Here is a 19,797-nt window from a genome sequence, read left to right as displayed (position 1 = left end):
AAGGAGGCCTCCGGGCTCTGGGGCTGAGGGGTCCCTGGCCATCCCTAGGAGTGGCTACACTTTTTGCCTGCTGTCCCTGACTCTGGTCAGTCAAGACCCATGGGCCCAGCCCAGTCCCCAATTCCATCACTCACTCTGGGTTAGCTGGTAGGAGTCAGGCCAACCAGCCAGCAGGTTCCATTAAAGAGGGGAGAGCAAGGGTCTTTCACTTTATTAAAGGCTTCTCTGCAGTTGTTTGAAAATACTGGGTGTCCTTTCAAGACTAACAGGTGACCGTGTGCAGTTTCCTCGAGCTCCTGTGACAAAGCAGTCGCCCTCCTTCCCAAGGCTTGCTTGTCCCCTGCAGGCTGGGGCTGACTCTTCTCAGGAAGAACAAGGACCGAAGCCAGGGCCCCTTGTTCCCGTCCCTACTCTGTCCCGGTGCTGTGTGGCTGTGGGCCGGTTCCACCCTCCATGCTGTTTTCCCGAGTATCTATGAAGAGGGTCAGTTGGCCCTGCTCTCAGGCTGGTGACCCGACAGAAACTTCCAGGATGAAGCCCTGAAGGGAGCGCCTGGATCACAGGGCACTTGCAGCACAATCTAGAGCCCCAGGGATTTGGGGATGGATGCGGACACCCGGGCCTGAGGCAGCCCGCGGCCTTGATCGAGTTCCACGCTAGCTGAAGCCCAGGGATCTCCCAGAATCTTCCTCAGGATCAATCTTCTGCCTTTCGCCGGCCCTGCGCCCCCGCAGCGTTGGGTCCTGGGCGCGCACCCCTGCCCCGCTGTGGTCAAGGCCCGCCCCGGTGACGCCTGGTCCTTTTCCAGGGTTGGCGCCGCGTGCGACCCACCGAGGCAGTGGCAGCACTGGCCGCGGTCTGGAGCCTAGCGTCAGGCCGGAGTCCTGCTCTCCTGGACCAGGAGACCGGCTCAGCCCCCACCCCCGCGGGGAGACCGCCACGACCGCTCCCACCCCCGCGGCCGCCGGACCGCGCCCAGCAGCGACTCCTTCTGAGCGCGCGGCCAGCGGGGCCGCGGGAGCCGCAGAGCGCGCGTGGGCGCGGCGCCCGCGAGCCCCCGGGAGGGCCGAGCCCATCGCGGGAGCGATCACCGCCCGGCCCGGCCACCGCCGTAGCCGCCACCACGGCGGGGCGGGGCACGGGCCGGGGGCGGGGCGCCGGGCGGGCGCGGCGCTATTTCCAGCCTCGCCGGAGGCTTCGCTCGCACTTAGCTGGGAGCCTTCCCGGCGCGCAAGCCGGATCCGGCAGTGCTGCGGAGAGAAGCGAGGACTAGGCGGCGGCGGCGGCGGCGGCGGCGGGAGGTGGGGGACCGAACGCGCCGGGGGCCGAAGAGGAACGCCGCACCGCGCCCTCTCGCTACCCGCGCGCTCCGGCCGCCGGCCCCACGCTTCTCGCCCACAGATCGCACTGGGTTCCGCTCGGAGCGGGAGGAGGCACCGGGCCCGAGCTGGGGCGGAGGTCCTCTCCGCCGCCTGCGCGCCCCGAGCGGAGGATCCACCGCGGAGAACCGCGCCCGGACTGGAGGCGCCCGCGGCCTTGGGAGCGTCCGCTGCGCCAGGTAAGTGGCTGCGCCCCTGCCCCACCCCTGTTCCCGCCCTGCGCAGGCTCCTGGCCTGCAGGGACTCCCAGAGGGGTCCCGAGCGGGCCCCGGACTGCACCGCGCGCCGTCTCCGCCACCGCACGCGGATGGGAGTCCGAAGCTGCGAGCGGAGGTGGGGCGCGCGGGGCTTGGGTCTGGTTGCACTTTGGGGACCGGCCCCGGTAGCGGCAACTTTAATTAGACTTTCGCTCCTTGGATCCCACTCACTGCCGCGCTTCTGTGAACTGCCGTCCCTCGGGCCCTCTTGGTCCCTGCGGACCCCCGCTCCTTCTCCCGGCCCTGGGTGCTGCGCGCGAGGAGGCGGCGTCGGGCGCGGAGCAGCGAGCGCCGAGGGCCAGGCAGGAGCGCTCGGGGTGCTGGGGCTTCCTTGCGCGCTCGGGGCCGGGACTCGGGACGGGTTGCGGCGGGCAGGGACTATGGGGGAAGTTTAAGTGGCCTTGGCTTCCTATCAAGCGGCTCCGTCGCGCGCGTCCCCACCCCGCTACTCTCCAGGGCACCGGCCTGTGAGTGCTGGAGGCGAGTGTGCGTGCGTCAGCGATGGTGTGAAGGTGTGTGCGTGCGTGTGTCGGGAGTGCGGGAGTCGGCGCCTTGGGCGGCTCCAGGGGGCGGGGAAAGGATCCGTTTGGCCTCTGGACCAAGCCGAGGTCAGGCAGTGGCGCAACTCCGGCTACCGGCTGCAGCCTCTGCAGACCCGCTCTGGCCTCGCTGGTGGCCGGCCGGGCCAGGAGGGCGATCGCGGGTTTTGGCAGTGCCGATGCTGGGGCTTGCGTCTGAGGTGACCCGGATTCCTTCGCCGGTGCGGGACTCCCGCCGCCCTAACTTTCGCGTACGTCTTGTCTCCAGGCCCGCGACCGCGACCCGGAGTTGAAGAGGCTGCGGCGCCCTCGGCTGTGGGCGCTGCTGCCCGGCTGGTTGTTTTACCCGAGAAGTAGGCGCCGATACTGGGGCTCTCTGTCCCGCAGTGGTCTCAGGCGTCCCAGAGGACTCTGCGTCCCTGGGCCACCCCCGCTGGCTCCTGAGCCGTGATCAGCTCCGTTAAGGGGAACGGGCGTCCCGGCCCCTCTCCATCTGCTTGGCGCTATCTGGCGCAGCAGCAGAGCACGTGGGAGAGGCGTTGGGTGCAGGGAGATAGTAGCTGCTCTGGAGTGGATGGTGGAGCGGGGCGGGGGACATAGAGGTAAGAGGCGGATCAACCCCCTTTTTCCCCTCCCCCACAAAGGGGCTCAGGAGCTACAATATGAAGCCCACTTTCCTGGGTAACCTTTCTCTTCGAAGTTCACCTTGACCCTTGCCTATCTGTGGGGAAGTCTTTTCCTAAGTCCTGCCCTAGGACAGGGCAACCGCTGGAGCAGGTGTGGCAGAGCCCTTAACATTTTCCAGCTGCCATGACCTTTCCTGCCCACCCTGTGCCCCTGTCCCAGAGGCAAGGCAGACAGGCCACAGGAAGGATACGCATCCCAGCAGGAGATCCTCTTTTAATTTTAATGAGGACACCCCAAGCACAGAAGGCAGTGTGGAAGTTCATTCAGGAGCGTTCAGCAGACTGGCCTCTGTGAAGTGACCCACGGGAGGAATAACATTGGAACCCTGAAGAGAGAGACCTCTTGAGGGTCTGAATGTTGGTTCCAGGGGGATTGGCTGATCAATTATCCCAAAGCATTTGAACACAGAAAACCTCAAAGCCAGAACCTGACCCATCTCCTGGCCCAGTCGCCCTGGGACCACACAAACAGTGCAGCTTATTTATTTACTTATTTATTTGTTAACCTGGAATCAGACTCGGCAAGAGTGAATTATGTTTCTCAGGTATTGATTTTTAAAAAGACCCCAAATTAAAAAGTCAAGGCTTTCTTAAAGCAAGGTCAGGGATTAATTATTTATCGAGAGGCATCAATCAGGCAGCGTGGGGGCTCATTTATAAATTGCCTGAGCAGGCAAAATGAGCATCTTTTGATTTTCCTTGGCTCCAGTTGGGAGAGGAGAGCAGGCTCGTCTGACCTCCTGGGCTTGGCAGAACGTCCCCCTTGGGCTGTAACCGACGACAGAGGATGCTTTGTAACTCAGCCTGCTGTTAGAGATGCCTTTTTAATCTTGTAGCCAGAATATCACTTGGGAAATTTCATGCATATTTGCTGTGTTTCCATAATGAACATTTACTGATTACAGGGTATCCAGGGAATTTCATTTTTTAAACATTTATTCAAATCTCTGTTTATGTAAGCTAATAAGTCTGGGAAAGTTCAGAAACTACTTTTTTGCCATATGGTTGTTGAGAAAGTGTGCCTGGTGGGCTCGTCTCAGAATTTGCCTTCAATTCTCTTAAAAGGGGGAGAGTCAGATTTGCCTGATTGGAAACCTCGCACAGGCTGCTCCCCTGCTCTAAGCTCCGAGTTCCTGCCAGAGGCAGCCTGATAGGCTTTTTGTGGTTTTGCTGATGGAAGAGAGGAAGGGGAGCTTTGATCATTGCTGATGCATCTGGCTGGAGAAATTTTCAGTGAGTGTGGCTGTGCTTGTAGGGGATGATGGGGAAGGTGTGGCCCGAGCTGGTGTCCCTGGCAGACATCCTCATCTCCTGCCTGCTGCCTGGCCTGGAGTCTGAGATCCCTGTCTTAGCCACATCTGCTGCTTTGCAGCTTGGAAAAACCTCACCTCCCCAGTTTACTGGTGCGTGGAGGCCACATTGGAGAAACGTGGGGCAGTGGGGAACCTGTGAGCAAGAAAGAGGACACAGGATTATGGCAGCTCTATTTTTTTTTTGAGATAAAGTTTCGCTCTTGTTGCCCAGGCTGGAGTGCAATGGTGCAATCTTGGTTCACTGCAACCTCCACCTCCTGGGTTCAAGTGATTCTCCTACCTCAGCCTCCTGAGTAGCTGGGACTACAGGCATGCACCACCACGCCCGCTAATTTTGCATTTTAGTAGAGATGGGGTTTCACCATGTTGGCCAGGATGGTCTCAATCTCATGACCTCGTGATTCACCCACCTTGGCCTCCCAGAGTGTTGGGATTATAGGCGTGAGCCACCGCCCTGGGCACAGCTGCTCTTTAATGAGCAACTGTGGCAATTAGAGCTGATAAACACCATGTGGAATGAGTGGCCAGCCTTTTAGCTAACCAGAAAGTGATGAGTTATAAAACAGGAGATTTATATAGTGCTGGCCCAAGGAGATCAATGTGACCCAGCAGTGGCACAGCAAAACATTAAATAAATAAGTAAATAAATTTTTTAAATAAAATCAGCCAGGCACGGTGGCTCACGCCTGTAATCCCAGCACTTTGGGAGGCCGAGGTGGGCGGTTCACTTGAGGTCAGGAGTTTGAGACCAGCCTGACCTACATGGTGAAACCCAGTCTCTACTAAAAAGAAAAAAATTAGCCAGGCGTGGTGGCGGGATTATACGCCTGTAATCCCAGTTACTCGGGAGGCTGAGGCAGGAGAATCACTTGGACCCGGGAGGCAGAGGTTGCAGTGAGCCGAGATCATGACCCGGCACTCCAGCCTAGGCGACAGAGTGAGACTGTCTCAAAAAAAAAAAAAGATTTTTTTTTTAAATTGAGGTTGGTGCCTGGATGTAGATATGGCATCAGTGTCCTGCAATCTCAGAAAGTTGGCTGGGCATGAACAGTCTGCATGGTGACAGCATGGTGACAGTAGGCTTTGGCACCACATTCAGGGCTCATCTGACTCCAGAGCGGCTGTGTTCCCTCCGGAGGAAACCCATGGACCCAGACAAACTGGGGACAGAGCTGCATTAGCTCAGGTGCCAGAGGATGCGGCAGACGCCATCTCATTTCTTATCAGCTAGAGGATGTGTGACCCTGTGGTCAGTAAATCAGCGTGGCAGATCATGAGGCTTACAAATTGGTCATGGAAAAAGTTGTGACTTTTACCCTGTACAAAACTACCTGTCATTTGTGATGTGGCATTCTATCCTGCACTGGCTGGATTCATTCCTGGGCCCTTAGAAACTCAGCAATGCAGCCTCGGCCACCGAGAGACTGGGGAAGCCTCCGTGTAGGTGGGTTGACACCAAGAAGCAGCCCTGGGCCCACTGCCAAAGCCACCTTTCAGGAAGTCAGAGAGTATCTGTGCAATAGTTTGGATGTTTATCCCCTGTGAATCTTACCTTGAAATGTGACCCCCAGTGTTAGAGGTGAGGCCTAGTGGGAGGTGGGTCATGAGGCCAGACCCTGTATGAACCGATTAATGCTATTGTGAGGCAGGAAGTGAGTTCTTGCTCTATTAGCTCCCACAAGAGCTGGTTGTTGAAAAGAGCCTAGCACCTAACCCCCACCTCTGTCTCTGCATACACCGGCTTCTCTTCCCCTTCCATTTTAAGTGGAAGGGCATGAGTCCTTCACCAGATGCAAATGTGGGTGCCATGCTTCTTGTACAACCTGCAGAATTGTGAGCCAAATAAGCCTCTTTTTTTTTTTTTTTTTTTCTTTTTAGAGACAGAGTCTCGCTCTATTGCCCACGCTGGAGTACAGTGGTGCTATCACAACTCACTGCAGACTTGAACTTCCAGGCTCAAACAATCCTCCTGCCTCAGCCTCTTGAGTAGCTGGGACTACAGATGCACACCGCCATGTCCATTAATTTTTAAAATTTTTTTGTAGAAATGGGGTCTCCCTATGTTGTCCAAGCTTATCTTGAACTTCTTGCCTCAAGCAATCCTTCCACCTCAGTCTCCTAAAGTGCTGGGATTACAGGTGTGAGTCAGCACACCTGTCCTCTTTTTTTTCTTGGTGGTTGGGAGGTGGATGAAGTATCACTCTGTTACCCAGGCTGGAATGTGCAGTGGCGTGGTCTCAGCTCACTGCAACCTCTGCCTCCCAGGTTTGAGCAGTCCTCCCACCTCAGCCTCCCAAGTAGCTAGGATTACAGATGTGCACCACCACGCCTAGCTAATTTTTTTTTTTTTTTTTTTGTATTTTTAGTAGAGATGGGGTTTCACCATTTTGGCCTGGCTGGTCTCGAGCTCCTGACCTCAAGTGATCTGGCCATCTCGGGCTCCCAAAGTGCTGGGATCATAGGTGTGAGCCAACGTGCCCGACCCTTTTTCTTTATATATTACCCAGCCTTAGGGATTCCTTTAAAGCAACAGAAATGGACTAAGACGGTCCGTATGCAGGCCTGGGGCTGGGGGCGGCAGACATAGCTGTCCTCCCAGGTTGGTGGTGTGGGTCTCACATTCGCACTCCCCACATAGAACACCATACATTTCTGGGAAGTCAGTATTTCTCGGTGCTGGTGACTGAGGGCAAGATGCCCTTTCCCTGTCAAGCCATGGCCAGTGTTGGCCCTGGTGAGTGACATTTATTTGAACTAAATTAGAATCATCAACATTGAAACCTGGAGCCAAATGATTCTCAGTCCCACACTCCTGGTGCCAGGCCCATTGTCCCTGTCCGTCACCCTGCCCCTGAATGTTTATAGAGCAGGTATAAGGTGTCTTGCACTGTGCCGGCCCTTGGGGACATGAGGTGAGCAAAGCTGAGGGTGGTCCCTGTCCTTGTGAGTTTATAGATGGTGGAATGGAGACCCTCCTCATTTATTCCTCATTCACTAATTCATTTTCTGCCAGACAAAGACATTAATAAAAAGAATGACTAATATGTGATTCTAGGCTGTGATAAGGATATAAAGAATATAAGGAAATAAACACCCAAGTGCTATGAGACCTACCAAAGAGAATCTGACCTGCACTGAGAGGTCAGGAGGACTTCTCGGAGGAGGTGGCCCTTAAGCTGACGTCTGAAGGAGGAGTGGGAACTAAGCAGGGTTGGAAGGGAGTGTGGGAGGAAAGGAGGGAGAGAGGGAGTCCAGCATGCCAGGCAGGCACAGACAAGAGCATGCACGGTGCTTCCTGTGTAGGGAATGTGTGAGAGGGCGTGAGGAGCACCATTCAGGAGCTGTGGGAAGGCCCATGTGGCCAGCAGAGTGAAGGAGCAGGTGACGTGTGGCTGGAGACCCATCTGTGTAGGGTCTTCACAACCAGGGGGGGACTTGGGACTTTATTCTACGAACTGCTGCAGAGTAGGAAGGCCAGCAAGGACGGAGCTGCAGGAATCTTGGAGAAAGAAAGACCACTGTGGCCTTAAATAGGAGTGAATGGGCTTCCCCTCAGACATTGGTCTGGTCCATCAGGCTCTGTCTCCGGGAGCTGGGGTGATTGAGCCTAATGTGCAATGGAGTCTGTCTACACTGGTTGAAACCAGTGTGTGATATAGGCAGTGCATCTACATTGGTTGAAACCAGTGTGTGATGTAGGCAGCGCGTCTACGCTGGTTGAAACTAGTGTGCAGTGTAGGCGGTGTGTCTATATTGGTTGAGCCAGTGCACAAAGCAGGCACTGTAACATGGGTTGAGCCCCTAGGTCATGATGCAGACCATCTGTTTATACTGGGGGATCTCAGCACACCATTCATGCCATCTGTCTACACTGGTCGAACCAGTGCATTCTGCAGGTCATTCTGTCTGAACTGGTACCCAGCTGGATTAGGTATGGGAGGGGACGTGGTAAGGAGTGGTCAGGATGGTTACCCGTGGGACACTATTGGCAGTTGTCTACTCCCTGAGACAGGGCCGTCCCCTGGAGTGCTAAGCGCCTGTCCACTCTGGCTGGGTCACATCCTCCTAGGACTGGGTGGCCAGGCCGCTGGTTGTGTGGCCCCACTGTGCTCTGAGACCTTGGTTCTTCCACTGCCTTCCTCTCCTGTCTGCTCACCATTCAGCCCTAGCACGTCCAAGGCACTCGACAAGTGACAGCCCAGTGCCCATGGCTCCATGGTGGGGACAAGCTGCTCGACGTCCATACCCAGGGTCCTGGCCCAACTTTTGCCTCCAGACTCATTGAGGATGGGCCTTCACTGGGGGAATGGAGCTGACCACCCACTGTGGCTCAGATGCTTACTTTCCTCTGGAGCTGCGTGCTGGCCAATGGTGGTCTCCATGTGTGTTTCATCCACTTAGCTTCCTGGACCCCCAGAGGTCCTTCACCTGCCGCCTGCTTGATGTAACCCGGCAGTTGGCTGGCACCTGCCCCAGAAAGAATCCTTTCTTATACCTTTTCCTTTTTTTTTTTTGAGACGGAGTCTTGCTCTGTCGTCCGGGCTGGAGTGCAGTGGCCAGATCTCAGCTCACTGCAAGCTCGGCCTCCCGGGTTCACGCCATTCTCCTGCCTCAGCCTCCAGAGTAGCTGGGACTACAGGCGCCCGCCACCTCGCCCGGCTAGTTTCTTTTTTGTATTTTTTAGTAGAGACGGGGTTTCACCGTGTTAGCCAGGATGGTCTTGATCTCCTGACCTCGTGATCCGCCCGTCTCAGCCTCCCAAAGTGCTGGGATTACAGGCTTGAGCCACCGCGCCTGGCCTCTTACACCTTTTTCTTGCTCTCAGCCCTCTCTCCTTTTCCTCCTCCCCAAGGGAGCCAGTCTCTACCTGCTGCACCCTCTGCGAGGGGCTCTGCCCAAGGCTGGGAGCTCCGCAGTGCCCTCTGACGTTGGTGAATGTCCTGTGGCTGTCTGCAGCGCAGCTTGGGCCCTGGGTTCTCTGCAGACATCGGCCCGATCTACCAGGCTCTGTCCTCCAGAGCTGGGGAGCAGGGAAGCAGGTCTGTGAGTCACCCCATTTCCCATTGTGCCCACACTGCTGGCTGCAGGCCCTGAGCTGAGTGGCCGCTGAGCTGCAGGCAACAGCCCAGGTTGCTGTCACCTTGTCCTCAAAACTGCCTGGGCCTGAGCCAACTCCTCCCTGGCTGGGCCAGACTCGGGGACAGGAGGGAAGAGAGCCAAGTAGAGGATGCTAGGAGCTATACATTACTCCTTGGTCCCCTAGGCCCCTCCCAGGGCTGATTCCTTGCTCAGAGGGCGGCTTCTCCAGATGAGACTTCCAGGGCTGGCCTGGCCACTCCATTCTATCTGCTGCCTTCACCACCATGGACCCCTGGACATGCCCAGATGCTTATCAGTGGGAAGCTGACACGGGAGAGCCCCTCTGCCAGCAGCCCCTAGCCTGGGCACAGACTGACTTGTGCTTGGCAGAGAAGTCGTCCCCACCTTCGAGGCTGCCTCTTTTGGGGGCTGATTCATCTCTTGGGACAAGAATCATCAGCCCAGGCTTGCAGCACTGAGACCCTCCTCCAGCCTTGAGCTGCAGGAGCTTTGCTTCCTGTGCCGCATTCGGGCACCCAGCAAACAGTGACCCTGACCTGCCATGTGCAGAACCTCGTACGCCGGGCCCTGGGGAAGTTGAGCAAACACAAGCAGGTCACAGTGTTGGTGCAGATGCTGCTCTTTCTGGCTGTGTTGGCCAGGAGGAGCTCGGCATGGAGAAGGTACTCAGCGATTGCTTGTGGGCCGGCGGAGTGCATTAAATTGTGCAGTCTGTCTACATTAGCATAGCCAGTGTGTGGGGAAGGCAGTCTGTCTAAACTGGCAGGGCCAGTGTGTGGTGCAGGCAGTCTGTCTACACTGGTGGGGCCAGTGCATGGGGCAGGCAGTCTGTCTACACTGACAGAGCCAGCACATGGGTCAGGCAGTCTGTCTACACTGTACAAGAGTAATAATACAATTATTACTATTATTACTTGCCTGGTCAAGGGCCAGTGCATAGGGCAGGCAGTCTGTCTACACTGGTGGGGCCAGTGCATGTTATAGGCAGTCTGTCTGCACTGGTGGGGCAGGCAGGCTGTCTACACTGACAGAGCCAGCACATGGTCTATCTACACTGGCTAAGCCAGTGTGTGGGGCAGGCAGTCTGTCTACAGTTGGTTAAGTCTAGGGCATGAGCACTAGAACCTTCCATGCAGTCTGTGCTTGCCCCTCTCTCTGTGGGGTCTTTGCACAAGGCTCAGAGCTCTCAAACTCTCTAGATTCAGTGGCTTTTCCTGTGGCTGAGCTCAGCCTAGGCCCAGGCTTCCTCTCAGATGTTGGCCAGGTCCATCAGGCTCTGTCTCCCAAAGTCGGGGTGGTTGAGCCTAGTGTGCAATGCAGTTTGTCTACACTGGTTGAAATCAGTATGTGATGTAGGCAGGCTGTCTACACTGATTGAGCCAGTGCACAAAGCCAGCACTGTCTACGCTGGTTGGGCTCAGCATGTGATTCAGCAATCTGCCCACACAGGTTGAGCCGGAGGGTGATACGGCCAGCCTCTCGCTGGCTTGCTGAGGCCAGTGCTCTTGGTTCCTCCTGACATCTTCCCTTTTTTGTATGTGATTCTTTCTCCCAGGAATACTCTTACTCTTCCTATAGACATCTGGGTCTGATTTGATTCTGACTTCCAAGGACTCAGCTTTCGTGTGTGTTTGAATCTCCTTGGCAGAGGCTGACATGGGCTGGGAGTGGCACCGGGATCGCACCTGGATGTCCCCTCCCTGTTGCTGTGCCTGGGGCCGGGCCTGCTGCTGGTGCAGAGACTACCTGCTGTCAGTGGTCATCACTACCTCGCCATCCCTGGTGACAGCCACTCACACGCCTCTTTCTCACAAAAGTCATTTAGCGAGGATTACCGCCTTGGTGTGCATGGTAAATTGCATTTCTCCTGGTTGGGGCCATCTTGCTGTTTCCTGCTTAGATTTGTGGCCTCGTGAGTTTTGGCCTCATCTGCAAATTTAATTTCATGACCATTCATCCCTGTGAAAGCGCAATCTATGCCTATTATTTCACTCTTCTTGATTCCCTCTTCCACAAGTTAATGTGTCAGCCCACAGCCATGGCAACCACTCCCCACCCTCCCTCCACCCCAGGCAGCCACCTCTAGGTTGCGGCTGAAACCGGGACCTGGAGTCAGACCGCCTGGGTTCAGTCCTAGCTTGGTCACTGTGTGGGCTAGGGACTCAGTTTCCTCATCCATGAAACGGGGTTAACAAGAGAATCCACCTCCTAGAGCTGTTATGCCTAACAGCTCACAATCAGTGGCAGCTGCTACTGCTATTACTACTGTTATCCATGGTGTCTGCTCACTCAGTCCCATTTCATCTTGGGTGTCAGGAAGCACACTGGTCAAGGGCCTTGCCTGGTGATGTGACAGAGGCTTAGGGGGCAGGTAGCCCCACTGGCCAGTGTCCCCTCAAGTTCTGCCTTTTCTTTTCTTGTCTTTCTCTCTCTCTCCCTTTTTCCCCCCCTCCCCCAGACAGGATCTCCCTCTGTCACCCAGGCTGGAGTGCAGTGGTGCGATCTCAGCTCACAGCAACCTCCATCCCCCGGGCTCAAGTAATCCTCCCACCTCAGCCTCCCGAGTAGCTGGAACCACAAGCTCCCACCACCAGGCCCAGCTATTTTTTTTTTGTGTGTGTGTTTTTAGTAGAGAAAGGGTTTTGTCATGTTGCCTAGTCTAGTCTTGGACCACTGAGCTCAAGCCATCCACCCGCTTCAGCCTCCCAAAGTGCTGGGATTACAGGCATCAGCTGCTGCACCCAGCCAAATTCTGTTTTTTTCTAAGCAGTTTGCTAATCATGTCTTCTTCTTGTCCTGCATGCACCATTGTACATACTTAAGCCTTTTATTCCGAGTGTAGTACACATACAGAAAAGCGAACAGATCCTACGTATACAATGCAGTGAATGTCTGCAAACAGAGTGTGCTGTGTACCCAGCACTGGAACAGGGATCAGAACATGACCAGGACCCCAAACCGCCCCCATGACCTCTTCCAGTCATTCTCCTCCACTACAGAAAACTGCTCCCCTTACTTCTAACAACATGGATTGGTTTTCCATGTGTGTATGTGTGTGTGTGTGCGTGTGTGTGTGTGTGTGTTTTGAGATAGAGTCTCACTCTGTTGCCCAGGCTGAAGTGTAGTGGCGTAATCTCGGCTCACTGCAACCTCTGCCTCCTGGGTTAAAGTGATCCTCCTACCTCAGCCTCCCGAGTAGCTGGGACTACAGGCATGCACCACCATACCCTGCTAATTTTTGTATTTTTAGAGACACGGGGTTTCACCATGTTGGCCAGGCTGGTCTTGAACTCCTGACCTCAGGTGATCCACCTGTCTTGGTCTCCCAAAGTGCTGGGATTACAGGCATGAGCCACTGCACCCAGCCCCTGTTTTTAAACTTAATAGAAATGGAATCATGCAGTATGTATGCTCCTGTGTTTGGGTCAGCATCTGGTTTCTGAGATTCATCCACATTGTTTTGACTTGTTATTTGTTCCTTCCTCTTTGTACAGGATTCCATCGTGTGGATAGACCCTAATTTATTTATCCAGTCTCTTGTTGATTGGCATTTGGGTTAGAGTTTTTGGCTTTTATGGACAGCATTGCTATGGATATTCTTGTGTGTGTCTCTTGGTGATACGTACACATTTTTTCCTTTTTTAGAGACAGGGTCTTGCTCTGTCATCTAGTTCGGAGCGCAGGGGCGCAATCACAGCTCACTGCAGCCTTGAACTCCTGGGCTCAAGCCAGCCTCCCGCCTCAGCCTCCCAAGTAGCTGGGACCACAGGTGTGCACCACCACGCCTGGCTGATTTTTTATTTTTATTTTTTGTAGAGATGGGGGGTCTCACTTTGTTGCCCAGGCTGGTTCTGAACTCCTGAGATCAAGTGATCTTCCTGTCTTGGCCTCCCAAAGTGTTAGGATTACAGGTGTGTGTCACCATGTCCAGTTCCTGCACATTCCTGATGTACTTAGAAGAGAATTGCTGGACCCCAGGGTGCAGGTACTGTCAAACAGTTTTCTTTTTCGTGTGTGTGTGTGTGTGTGTGTGTGTGTGTGTGTGTGTGTGTGTTTTAAGACAAGGTCTCACTCTGTCGTCCAGGCTGGAGGGCAGTGACGTGATCATGGCTCACTGCAACCTCGACCTCCCACTTTCAGGTGGTCCTCCTGCTTCAGCCTCCGAAGTAACTGGGACCACAGGTGTGTACCACCACCACTCCTAGCTTGTTTTGTTTTGTTTTGTTTTTTGTTGGTTTTTTGTTTTTTTTTTTTGGTATTTTTTGTAGAGACAACACGGTTTCCCCGTGTTGCCCAGGCTGGTCTCGAACTCCTGGGCTTAAGTGATCCTCCCACCTTGGCCTCCCAAAGTCCTGGAATTACAGGCATGAGCCACCACTTCTGGCTCCATGCTGGACTGTTTTCTAAAGGGGTCGTACTGATGTTTCCACCTCCTCACCAGTCATGCATGAGTGTTCCATACATAACTCTCCCACTCCACGTCCTGTCCAACACTTGGCATTGTGAGTCTTTCCCATTTTAGCCATTCTATGAGTATGCAGAGGTATCACACCGTAGTTTTAATTTTATTTCTCAGATGACGAATGCAGTTTATTTTTTTACCGAGGATATTTTGGACCTGGAAACATTATTCAACATATTTGAAAATTTCCTTTCGTCCCCAAATTGTAGAACTCACTTCCATCCCCACATTGTGGAAACGTCTGGCGGTGCTTCTCATTTCTTCTGCTGGGCGGGTTTGAATCTCCCAGGCTGGAAGCCAAGGGATGGAGTAGACAGGAGTTTCTCTGGGTGAGTCTGGGGAACTGGCCACTTGCCCCAGAATCACGTGGGTTGCTGGTCAGAGATGCAGATGCTGGGCCCTGGCCCAGCCCCGGACTCATCAGAAAGCTCTTGACCAATTCATCCCTTTAGGGCGGTTTTTTTTTTCTTGAGATGAAAAAAAAAAAAAAAAAAAGAAAACATGGATACTGCCCAGTCTGTCATGTTCACGGCTGTGTCACAATGCCCGGAATAGTCCTGCACAAGGCCCAGGCCTGCCGGGGTGATGTGTTTCCCATTGGTGTCTCCATAACTTGGCGGGGACTCGTTAGTCAACTGGGCTGCCGTGGTGAGGGCTCTGGAAGCTGGTTTCTCGCTCCCTGGGGGGTGTCCCGTGTCTGAACGACCTCCTCCTTCTCCAAAGCCAACTTCTGACAGAGCTGCAGCCGTGCCCCCAGTGGCCTTGCTCACCCCCAGTCCTCTAGGCACTGGCCATTTGAGGGCATCCTTGGGCAACCTTCTCCCCGATGATGCATCTGTTATTGGGACCCTCTGGAGAAGCCTAGGAGCCCCCTGATCCCCCTAAAAGAACAGCACTCCATCCCTGCACCATGCGGCCTCCTGAGCTTTTCCAACACCATCTTTTCATAGATGATGTGCCCTTGGTCAAACTAAGGCAGAAGGGCCATGCCTGTCATCAGCTGTTCCACTCCTGCCCCTCGATGTTTTCATGAAGACCATGGTGAAGCCTCCTTTCTTTGGATGTGGCTTGCCCCTCCCTCCTCAAGTCTAGCAGAGCTACTGGGAAAGCAGGATGGTCTGGGGGAAGAGACCTCTGGGTCAGACGCTTTGGGTGGTTTTGAGACCCAGTCATTGTCCCCAGAGGAGGGAGGCAGTTTCATATACACAACCCTGACTTAGCCAGTGGGAAGGGAAGGCAAAGGATTCTGGCTGGGATTACTCCTGTAATGCCAGCTCTTCGGGAGGCCCAGGCAGGAGGATCTCTTGAGCCCAGAAGTTGGAGGCTGCAGTGAGTTATGATGGCATCTCCTCCACAGAGGAGGGAGGCCCAGGCTAGACCTCAAAGATGGGTGGGCGGGGGGTGACAACACCTCATGGACCATTAAACACGAGCTCTGTCCCTGAGGGCCAGCAGTGGAAAAAATGTGGGCTTAGTCCCTGGGAGATATCGCGGTCCAGTTGACCCAAAACACGAGGGCATAAGGCGATGGTCAGGGTTCACTGGAGAGCTATGGAGGGCTTCTTGGAGGAGGCGAGCTGGGGATTGCTTATCTCAAAGGCCAGGGGTGAGAACTTTTTATGCTGGTACAGTGGAAATTCTCACCAAGCTTTGGGACCACGGGGCATGGACAGCGTGAGCCAACTACCATTTGCTTTAAAATAGGGCAGAAATTAATCCATGACACACATTGTTTACGCGATGTGGAGGCGGGCACACAAAGACGGAAGAACTAAAAGCAGTTTGGGAAAAACAACACCTTTTTTTTTTTTTGTGGGAAGACAGATTAGAGAGGTTTACGCTTTTCTGTGATAACTAATATGAAAGGTTTATCAAAGTTAAAAAAAAAAAAAACAAAACCTTTTGACGCTTTCTCCAAAATTGATTTGAAGACTTGGCAGATTTGAGGAATCATTCAGTAACGTTTTACGGGTCGATGCTAATTTGATGCAGCAGACCTGTGCATCGTGCCAATTTACTGCCAAACCAACATTAAGCACGGACCTCTCGCGCAAGGTTTATAGGCAGACAGCTCATAAAGATGCATGCTTGACAAGTATTCTGCTTCTCTTAGGATGTGGAATATGAAGTGTTTATCAAAAACCACCTAAATCGCCCTTGCCTTGACTCGTAAATAATCTGGCGGCTTCAGGCTTGGGTCCTATGCAGTATTTCACGTCTCACCACTCTGGGTCCTGGTATGTGTGTGAGCGAGTGAGTCTTTGTCTCCAGAAGCCACATTTAGAGGTAGAAGTGTTACAGGAAAGGGGCCCCGATCCAGACCCCAAGAGAGGATTCTTGGATCTCGCACAAGGAAGAATTCGGACTAGTACATATAGTAAACTGAAAGCAAGTTTATTAAGAAAGTAGTCTGGGCCCAGTGGCTCATGCCTGTAATCCCAGCCCTTTGGGAGGCCAAGGTGGGTGGATCACCTGAGCTCAGGAGTTCGAGACGAGCCTGGCTAACATGGTGAAACCACATCTCTACTAAAAATACAAAAATTAGCCGGGCATGGTGGCTGGTGCCTATAATCCCAGCTACTCAGGAGGCTGAGGCAGAAGAATCGCTTGAACCCGGGAGGCAAACGTTGCAGTGAGCCGAGATCGTGCCGTTGCACTCCAGCCTGGGCAACAAGAGTGAAACTCCGTCTCAAAAAAAAAAAAAAAGAAAGAAAGTAAAGGAATAAAGAGCGGCTACTTCATAGACATGGTTGCCCATTTTTATGATTATTTCTTGATGATATGCAAAACAGGGGCTGGATTATTCATGCCTCCCCTTTTTAGACCATATAGAGTAACTTCCTGATGTTGTCATGGCATTTGTAAACTGTCATAGTGCTTGTGGGATTATAGCCGTGAGGACGACCAGAGGTCACTCTCATCACCATCTTGGTTTCGGTGGCTTTTGGCTGACTTCTCTACTGCAAACTGGTTTATCAGCAAGGTCTTTATGACCTGTATTTTCTGCCGACCTCCTATCTCATTCTATGACTTAGAATGCCTTAACCGTCTGGGAATGCAGCCCAGTAGGTTTCAGCCTCATTTTACCCAGCCCCTATTTAAGATGGGTGGGATGTGAGATGCCTAAAGAAAGGTTCACTTTCTTTTCTCTTTTCTTTGTGTTTTTTTTTTTTTTGAGACGGAGTCTCACTCTGTTGCCCAGGATGGAGTGCAGTGGTACGATCTTGGCTCACTGCAAGCTCCACCTCCCAGGTTCACGCCATTCTCCCGCCTCAGCCTCCCCAGCAGCTGGGACTACAGGCGCACGCTGCCATGCCTGGCTCATGTTTTATATTTTTAGTAGAGACAGGGTTTTGCTGTGTTAGCCAGGATGGTCTCGATCTCCTGACTTCATGATCCGCCTGCCTCGGCCTCCCAAAGTGCTGGGATTACAGGCGTGAGCCACCGGGCCCGGTGAAAGGTTCACTTTCAACTGGGCATGGTGGCTCACGCCTGTAATCCCAGCTCTTTGGGAGGCCCAGGCGGGAGGATCACTTGAGCCCAGAAGTTCGAGGCTGCAGTGAGCTGTGACAGCACCACTGGACTCCAGCCTGAGCAAGACCTTGTCTCTTAACAAAAAAAAAAAAAAAAAAAAAAGAAAAGAAAGGTCCCAAAGTGTAGGATCTGAAGCAGCATGTCCTCTCTTCCAGGAGGGCTCAAACATCCCCTTCCTAACAGATTCTCCAAGCCTGCCCTAAAAGGAAATAAAGGCTGCACCCAAGTGAGATCTTTGGCCCCAAGGAGATAGATTTCTTGCTCTCATGTTTGTTTCCTGGGCGACTTTGTGATGGATCTTCCCTGCATAGCTCTCTCCATCCAAATATGCTGTCAGAACCTCACCAATTTCAGGAGATCACTCGAGCTTTGTTTTTGCTGGTGGGAAAGTGTTTAACAATAAAAATTATAAAAACTCCTGTCTTTCATCACTGAACACCACCGCTGATGTTTTCCTCAAAGAAGTGGACTTGTGTGGTGTTATTCTACTGTATCTGCCGCTCCAGCCCCTCCGGCCTTCTCCCATGGCAGCGTTAATTACCCAAGCTTAAACGAGGAAGGTTGCAGGTGGGGGCGAAGCGCACAGACCGCTGTCAGCACAAAGCCTCGTGGGTTTTCGCAAGGGGAAATTTGATCTCGGGCAAATGTCAAGGCGTTTTTGAAATCTGTGTTATGATATCACCTCATTGCCAGTGTAGGACTTCATCTGGATTTCATAAATATTGTATGGGACTCCCTCATTGCCACCTTGGCCGGCCGGAGTGCACAACAGCCACCCCTCGACACACACAGGCTCTCCATAGCAATTGCAATCTGTCGCTGAGTTGTCATGAAAAGCCAATGGGTGATATTTCAATCACAATGTTCTTGTAACCAATTCCATTCAAATTCCGTCAGAAAGGGAGTTAAGGCTTCATCCTGCTGCTGGGAGAATGATATGCTAAATGTAGCTTCCTGGGGCCCTGGCAGCCAGCCAGGGCTTTGTAATTTATAGTTCACCTTCGTGGTTTTCCAAGTGACCTTGGAACCTGCAGGCTGGTGGATTTTTTAGGTTCACACATTGTCCTCCATCCCCTGGTGAGATTGCTCCCCAAGTGAGTGCTCCCTGATCCATCAGGCAAGAGCTTGAGGGAGAGAGTGTGGATGTGGGGGGCGGGGGATGCCCAGAGAACGCGTGGCTGGAGATCAGAAGATGTCTTGTTGCTGCTGACCTTTCTTCTAAAATTGCTGTCAGCTAGGAAACAGTCAAATATTGTGCTTAAAGGTGACTTGCAGGTGACAGGAGCCTCTCTCCAGCCCCAGCACACAGCAGGTGATCCTGACCAAAAAAAAAAAAAAAAAAAAAAAGGAGGAGGTACAATATGCGATTACATTCATCAGCTATTTTTGGCTGAGGAATAAACAAAATGGCCCAAACTACTGCCGTTCGAGATTCTAGCAGGGGAGTGGCATGTAGAAAAGATTAATGTACAATTAAAACCCGTGTACGGGTAAATTACAGGGTGACAGCTATCTAATGCAAACACCGCAGACATGTAATTAAGAGGAGTTACAGCGCTTGAGGATGAATTTGCTGAGGGAAGCGCTAGGGTGCTGTCTGGAGCCCAGGGGCAGGGGCACGCCTCTGGGATGGTGTGGGGGCTCCAGAGGTGCCGAGGAGGAGCCCCTCAGCATCGGGGCAGCCTTGTAACCATAACAGGTCCATTGTCTGATGCACGCAGCCGGTCAATGTGCTAAGATGCCAGGTTGCGGCAGAGAAAGAGGATTAATCATAAGGTCATGGAACGAGGAGATGGCAGGGAACCTCAAATCTATCTCCCTGGGGAATGTGGGGTTAGGATTTGTAAGTTTTGGAGTCGGTGAAGTACGGAGATCGTTGATGGGTGGAAGAGTGCAGGGTGAAATCTTGGGACTGGGAGACGAAGCAGCTGTGTTTTCAGGCTGATCCCCATCCTCTGTAGGGGGTCCTCAAACTGTTCGCTGCAATTTGGGGTATTTTCAACATCTTAAGTGAACAAAAACCTTATGATTCTAAAATCAGAGATCTTGTTTATAGGGACAATGGAGAATCAATTCTTTCTTTTTTTGGGGCCGGACTCTCACTCTGTCACCCAGGCTGGAGTGCAGTGGCGCAATCTCGGCTCACCGCAACCTCCACCTCCCAGGTTCAAGCGATTCTCCGGCCTCAGCCTCCCAAGTAGCTGGGACTACAGGCACGCACCACCATGCCTGGCTAATTTTTTTTTTTTTTTTGGTATTTTTAGTAGAGACAGGGTTTCCCCATGCTGGCCAGGCTGGTCTCGAACTCCTGACCTCGTGATCTGCCCACCTTGGCCTCCCAAAGTGCTGGGATTACAGGCGTGAGCCACCGCGCCCGGCAAAACAGATACATTCTTAAACCATTTTATGACCCTAATGTCAGAAATCCTGCCTATAGGAGCAATGGGGTAGGATCTAGCACCACGTGACTTTCTGCCACAAGGAACTGGGCTCCAGTGCAGCCTGATGAATGCTTAATTATAACTAT

General features: G+C 53.2%; 1 protein-coding gene across 2 annotated transcripts in view; it reads left to right on the top strand.

Annotated features, from left to right (window-relative positions):
- The first annotated feature begins 1,205 nt into the window (after positions 1-1,205).
- The window catches only part of CHST8 (carbohydrate sulfotransferase 8), a 128,578-nt gene continuing 109,986 nt past the window's right edge, over positions 1,206-19,797 (top strand). For both annotated transcript variants that reach the window (XM_010359609.2, XM_010359611.2), the window contains exon 1: positions 1,206-1,558. The gene's annotated coding sequence lies outside the window, so the exon portion shown is untranslated. The remainder of the gene's footprint in view (positions 1,559-19,797) is intronic.

This window comes from Rhinopithecus roxellana, chromosome 12, assembly GCF_007565055.1.
Source record: "Rhinopithecus roxellana isolate Shanxi Qingling chromosome 12, ASM756505v1, whole genome shotgun sequence".
Lineage (NCBI taxonomy): Eukaryota > Metazoa > Chordata > Mammalia > Primates > Cercopithecidae > Rhinopithecus > Rhinopithecus roxellana.
Note: the sequence above shows the minus strand (reverse complement) of the source record. Positions and strands in the feature narration are given on the sequence as shown.